Here is a 6,630-nt window from a genome sequence, read left to right on the forward strand (position 1 = left end):
TCTTATCATGTTTTGACATAAGTCGCTTGAAAGCAAATGTGACATTAACTCATTTCTTGATTGGTCTCCTTGAAGCCTAACTTCACGTGTGATTTGATTGGACATATGTTGAAGATCATTGATGTAGCACATAATCCAACCAATCACAGCGATAACTACTTGAGCTACTGCTAAGTGATGCAATCGTTGCAGTTTTAAAAAGGAATTGTCCAATAAAAATTTAACCAACAGAATTTTTGCCAGTCGTTCTCTTTGATCTGCCATCTATACATAAATTGCATAATATTTTAAAAAACATAAGCAAATATGCTATCTATTAAACTAAACATGTTCTTAATGATTCAGGAAAAAAATAACGCATTCTCCAAAGACAATTAACAAGAAAGTATAGTCATTAACATATACCAAGTAAAACTTCTCATATATTACATGCTTGAGTCAAATATTAATCATAATAATGTATAATTTATCTATTACGAAATCTAAAATGATATCGAAGAAAAGCATTCCAAAAAAAATGATAATTAAAAGAATCAAACCTGAAGTAATTAAGACGCAAGCTCTTAATGCTTCAAGATCAACCGTAATTTCAATGAGAATCCTAAAGCAATCAAAACTGCAGAAATTTGAATTAAAAAAAAAATTATCATATATTATATTCAACAACTGCTGCTTTTATAAAATGGAATTGTGTTTGAAATTGCACAATAAAAAATACATGAATTCTCTAATTTGGACTTCTCATTGAATCTCCCTGAATTGCCCATTCAATGTCAACTTATTGGAGAAAAGGAGGATCTATAAGGGAAAATGCAACTATATGGTTTCTTTTCTTTTCTTTTACAAAATACCAATTCAGTCTTTTTTTGGGCATGTTCATTTCATTATAGATCATCTCAACTCTGTGAATCTCTATCATTTCTCTTCTAGTTCTGCAATCAAAGAGCTCTTGGAAAAGTAAGATCTCTTCTAAATAATAATAATAATAATTATTATTATTATTATTATTATTATTATTATTTTAAATGTGGTAATCCAAGCATTCTAGGTTTATGTATATAATTTTTAGATCTGATAATTTAAGAAGGTTTAGAGTGTCTAATGACTATTAGTATGTGATATCTGTGATATGTTTGGATTTCGTTGTTCTGTCAAAAAATCTAGAGTTTGATGTTTAGCTTCAGGGAAATTTGGGCTATATAGTTGTTGTCCCTTCAGTTGTTTTTGTGCCCAATAATATGTTATCTAATTGGGCCATGTAAAGTTCTAATGGAAAGCTTGCAACATGCTCTTTTAACAAGCCCAGATCATGCCAAATCAGATCCGTGGGTTGAGATTTGAGAGTAATCAACATTAACTATTATTCTTGTTCTCCAATTCAATTGGAGAAAATTAATTTCAGCATTAAAGTTGGTTGAGATGAGATAAAGATGGATTCTAATTGACGATCACATTGACTTTAAACATGTCCGAACATAAAAATCCCAATTAAAAAGAAGAAAAGAATCAAATATTGATCAACCTTGTCTCAATTCAATCTTAAGATTTCCAGGCATAATCTTTATTGTTAAGATTATAAATATTAGATTTTGAGATCTTAACAGTTTGGTTGTTGGACCAAGATATATAACTTCTAATAAAATCTCTTCAAGAAAACAACTAACCATTCTGTTTCAAAGCAAAAAAAAACATCAAAATTATAATTCGTTGAACCAAACTAATCACTCCACAAACCACATACAAACCGCATGAAGGAAACCAACATCAACCAACCATCATCGAGCATGCAATTTGAATATATTAAAAACCAAATCGCATAGATAAAAGTTGGGAAAATCACCTCTACGAACAGTCAGGTTGACGGCTGAGGAAGCACAAGCAGCTGGGAAGCTAACATTATCTAAAACCTAATATAAAGGGCAAAGCTAGTAATTATAAAAATCATATAAGGGCAAAATCGTCAAAAAAAATACTTAACCCTCCCCAACCCACCATTTTGGTGGGTTGATGAATGGAGGGAAATGGGAGGTTTTCAACCCCCCAAAACCCTTCCAAACCCTTACAAACTCTTCTAAACCCTTCCCCCAAGCATGGCTTCAAAGAACCCTTACTTTATAAACCCTCCTCAACCCTTCCAAACTCTCCCAGCCAAGCAAAGCCGAAGAGAGATGGAGGGAAAGAGTTGTGGGCTAGGTTTTTTACCACAATGAACAATCTCCACAATACACAAATCTCCACCATTGATCATAATGATCAATGGTGGAGATTAATCCAAACTAATAATTAAGTATAAAATATATATTTTAACAATGCATCAAATATATGTTCCCTAATTCTCTTCAGTTAAAAATATTAAAAATATTTTATGATTAATATAAATTAATTATTATTTATTATTTATTATCATAAAATTATTTAAAAATATTTTCTTAATAATAAGCTATATAAATAATAATTTACTAACATAAATTATAATTAATATAAATAATTTATAGATAATAAATTATATTAAAATACAAATGGAATTCTGTCGGTAATTCTATGTTCGTACAATCATTGAAATATCCCGATGGAATTTGGTCGGTAATAATATGAAGATATCCGTTGGTAATTCTTACGGTGGAAAAGCTAGGCTGGTGTATAACTTACCGACAGAACTACGTCGGTATATTATTGTCGGTAATATCAAAAATTATTCCGGACTGACTTTTGTCGCTATTGATACGTTGGTAAAACTTATACCGACACAATTCTATTGGTAATAATATTAACATATTCGTCACCCAAACTTTAGCTCTAAAAATTTAGCATGAACCTTACAATACCAACAGAATTCCGTTGGTAGTGATGCGTCGGTAACATTATTAAATTACACCAACGGAATTCCGTCGCAATTAATAAAAAATGTGTAGGAAATGCTTTGCCGCCAAGGGAAAATATAGCGGGTAATTTAGTGACAAAAATCTGTCGGCGTTGTTGTCGGTGATGTGGTAGATATTAAAAATTTCAGCCATACAAAACTCCATCGGTATTTTGTCGGTAATCTACCTGATTTCTGTCGGTAAAATAAAATATTAACAACGGAAATGAATCTGTCGGAAAAGCTCTGTCGGTATTAAACTGTTTTCTTGTAGTGCCCTCGCCGTCCCCACTTGTCAGCTTTCTTCCTAAATTTGTGGATCTAGTCGGCTGGTAGGTGAGTTAAAGTTGTTTTTAGGCTTGGTGTGTAGGCAGTGTTCTTCATCTTCAAGCTCTCTCCTTCTCATTGTTTGAAGCTCTAAACTTTGGTGTTGTTGGTGGTTATTGCTGCAGCCTTTCGGTGGGTTTGCGATCTCTTCGTTTTAAGGTTAGATCGTTGTTACTTTTTCTTTGAGGAACTAGTAATGGGTGGTTTTTTTTCTAGAGAAAGCCTGGTGTTCAGCTTGTTTTTATGTATTTATTTTTATTTGTGGCCTTGGCCTTTGCTTTGCATCTTTGAAGCCAAAATCTAGGCTGTGTTCGGATCTTGGAAATTAGATTTGTATGTTAATGTTTATGTTGTTGGGTGTAAGCATGATATTTTTTCCTTTGGATTTCAGCTTTTCCTATATGATTATATGCATGCTTTCTTGTGAGTTTTACTTGGTTAGAATCATGTTTCCTTGAGTTTAATATTGGAAAATGAAAGCTTGTTGTAATCATACACTTAGAATGAAATCAATATGCATATGTCTATACATATACACGTATGTACACTTGGTTTTCTTGCAAAGCATGTTTGATTTGTTAAATTATCAAATTACACATATTTATTTGTGCAAGAGTTTCCTGCATCCTTAGTAGGATTTATTGATGGTTACAATTAGTTCTAAAGCATGGCATTGTTCTTAAATCATTCATGTTAATTTGTAATTATAAGTGTATATATTTGTGTATGAGGTGTCCTGATGCTTTATTTGGTCTAGAGACTCTGAATTTTAATTATCATGTTGTGATTGTTAATTAAATCCTCATTGTTTAAGCTTGGTGTTTAATTGCTTAATCTTTTATTTTATTTGGTGATTTTAATTTAAGGTTGTGGTTTGAGTAGGTGTAAATTCTTCCTCTAGGGCTTAGTTGTAAATTAGGCCCGTCCCAAGACTTATTTCTAAGTGTAGTTATTTTGTTGGGTTAGATTTCTGTAGCGAGCCTTAGTTCGCGGGATTTGGTGAACCTGACCTTGTAGCTCGGAGTCAGATAGGCTCTCGCACCCGTTTAATTCTACGTTTATTGGTGTGTGGTTAATTATTGAGTTATTTTGTAATTTATTTATTTATTTATTTACTTGTTTATTTATTTATTTACTTATTTATTTATTTATTTCGTTTTTGCTCTAGTTATTCGGTATTTTTTGTCTGTACTCTGTATTTCTGCGGGTTTTAGTACATCTCCATTCCTGGCTCACCCAGCTATGAGGAGTAAGTCCTAGTTATGAGCACATTTTTTTTGTAGTAGCGCTATCATCTGACTGCGGTCGAAGATCCGACTTCAGCTGTTGATATTCTGCTTGTTCTGTTCCAACTTCACAGTCGAAGATCCAACCTTGTGCTGTTGATTTCTATTATTAGTCAGGGAGATGTACATGTCTGTTTTCGCGTACTTCTGAATTTCTGATCAATATGATTATTTTTGTATTCTGAGCATTTTTGTATTTTTGCCCAGACTATAGTTATTCTGCAATATCTGTATTATCTGTTATTTTTGCGATCCTACTGGACCCTTGTTGGTCATGCACTCTGTGATTTCTCTCTTTCATAAGAAAAGATTGAGCAGAGAAGATTGAGCCTAGGATTTGTGGTGGTGGTGGTTGGGGGGTGGGGGTTATCTTGGAGTCGTCTTCCTGTTTTTGGTTGTAGACCTTATAGTGAACTTTCTTGTGTGAGTAAGGCTTGTATCTTGTCTGTATCTATGGTTTGTAAACTTGTATGTGTGGCACTATTTTCTGTAGGGCTGCTTAAGCCCATAGTTGTATTAACTCTGTTACTGTTGATCTATTTGTAGTTCTGTATTATTGTTTCATGTTCTGCTTGTTAGGGTTGACTCTGACCAGGTCAAATCTGAGGCCTTGCACCCAGTGGGGCTCAGCCCCGTTGGATAAGGACGATCTGTCAGCGGACCCGACTGTGGGGCTGGGGCGTGACATAATCTATCTGAATCCCATCGACCATCCTCCCTTATGTAAATCACTCACTAATGCATCTTTATTGCAAATTAATCTAGAAGCTTCAACACAAAGGATTCTTTAAGCCAAACAACTTTCCAAAATTTGATAGATTCCCATTATCAACCTTCCATTGATGGTCTATGTCTAAGTTTTCAGTAATGGAAACTAGGCTTTTCCACAAATGGAACCATGTAGCATGTCTATTATTTCCATTTACAACATAGTCAACATAGCTCCATTTGCCTAATATTGCTTTGAGGAACCTCACCTATTAGCTTTGCAGTTCACATAAAAAGGGCCAGATATTTTTTGAAGTAAAGCAGAACTTCGAAGATCCATTCATCGTATACTAAGTCCACCCATGCACTTAGGCATGCAAATATTCTTCCATTCAACTAGACTTATCCCTTTCTCTCATTATTCTTACCCCATAAAAATCATCTTTTTATTTTATCTAGGATCCCTAATATGTTTCTAAGCAGCTTCATTGTCATAATGTGATAAGTTGGAATTACTGATGTAACAGAACTAATAAGAGTATTCTTCCTGCAAATCTCAAAAATTTGGATTTCCATCTTGAAAGCTTAATATTCACCTTAATAGTCACTCTGCCATGCATGGATCAAAGGTACTCTAACTTCCTCAAATTGTTCAATTAGGTACTAATTCCAATAATCAAACTGATCCTTCGAGTACTACTAACACCTTTAGGAAACATATAAAGTTTGAATTTTTCAAAATTCATCTTCGCCCCTAAAGCTTGACAAAAATTATCAAAAATTTCCTTCATACAACTTGCTTGTAGGTCTTTGGCTCTACCAAATAAAAATAAATGGTCATCAAAAAATAAGTAAACCACACCTAGTCCACCACTGACTCTAGTTGGTTTTGAAGAACCATTATCTATAGCATTTTGAATCAAATGGCCTAACCTTTCCATACAAAGAACAAATTATTAATATGATGAGATCTAATCCTCTTGCCTTCATTTGCACTATGGAGTAAAAACGTATGTTTTTTCACCATTCCATAAAACACAATATATATATATATATATATATTATAAGTTTGTATATGTTTATTATATGGTGTTTACCTTATATAATTCATATTATTTATTATTACAAATAAAAAACAAGCTATAATATGAGTTGTTCATTTCAAGCTAAAACTAATTAAACCGATCGATTTTTGGTTTTCAAATTAAAATCAAGATGAACTGGAATATTTTATTTATTTTATTTATAATTAATTTAAAATTTGAACCATTTAATTTAGAATTTAGCTTGATTTAAATCCAGTTGATTCAACTTGTCTAATTTTATGTCCTCAAAAGAATTCTCACCACCAAGAAAGTAAGCAAGAGCTAATCTAAATATCCCTTTCTTATTTTATCATGTCCTCCATTATCTCTTATATATCAAATGCAAATCAATGAACACATAACT

At 32.7% G+C, this 6,630-nt stretch overlaps 1 long non-coding RNA gene across 1 annotated transcript; it reads left to right on the forward strand.

The window, feature by feature from the left end:
• The first annotated feature begins 3,226 nt into the window (after positions 1–3,226).
• Positions 3,227–5,037, forward strand: LOC120271972. Its single transcript, XR_005540101.1, has 2 exons — positions 3,227–3,346; positions 4,356–5,037. It is a non-coding gene; the product is annotated as an uncharacterized LOC120271972 (long non-coding RNA).
• The last annotated feature ends 1,593 nt before the right edge of the window (positions 5,038–6,630 follow it).

Source organism: Dioscorea cayenensis, chromosome 11 (assembly GCF_009730915.1).
Source record: "Dioscorea cayenensis subsp. rotundata cultivar TDr96_F1 chromosome 11, TDr96_F1_v2_PseudoChromosome.rev07_lg8_w22 25.fasta, whole genome shotgun sequence".
Lineage (NCBI taxonomy): Eukaryota > Viridiplantae > Streptophyta > Magnoliopsida > Dioscoreales > Dioscoreaceae > Dioscorea > Dioscorea cayenensis.